Genomic DNA, 221 nt, shown 5'->3' with positions numbered 1-221 from the left:
CTGGGTACCTCTAGCTCATCATCTTCCCTTTTTCCACCGTAAAAAAATACATATATTTTTGTTGCTTGAGCTAATATTACCTCTTTTAAAGATGAAAATACTACACTCTGGTTTCTCTTCAGATCGTATAAATCTTTCACCTTTTACTAAAGATTTCCGTGACTAGACCCATACCTCTCACCATGTACTAAAATCAACTCAAAATGGATCAAGGATTTAAA

This window comes from Galeopterus variegatus, unplaced genomic scaffold (genome assembly GCF_000696425.1).
Source record: "Galeopterus variegatus unplaced genomic scaffold, G_variegatus-3.0.2 Scaffold1105, whole genome shotgun sequence".
NCBI lineage: Eukaryota > Metazoa > Chordata > Mammalia > Dermoptera > Cynocephalidae > Galeopterus > Galeopterus variegatus.
Note: the sequence above shows the minus strand (reverse complement) of the source record.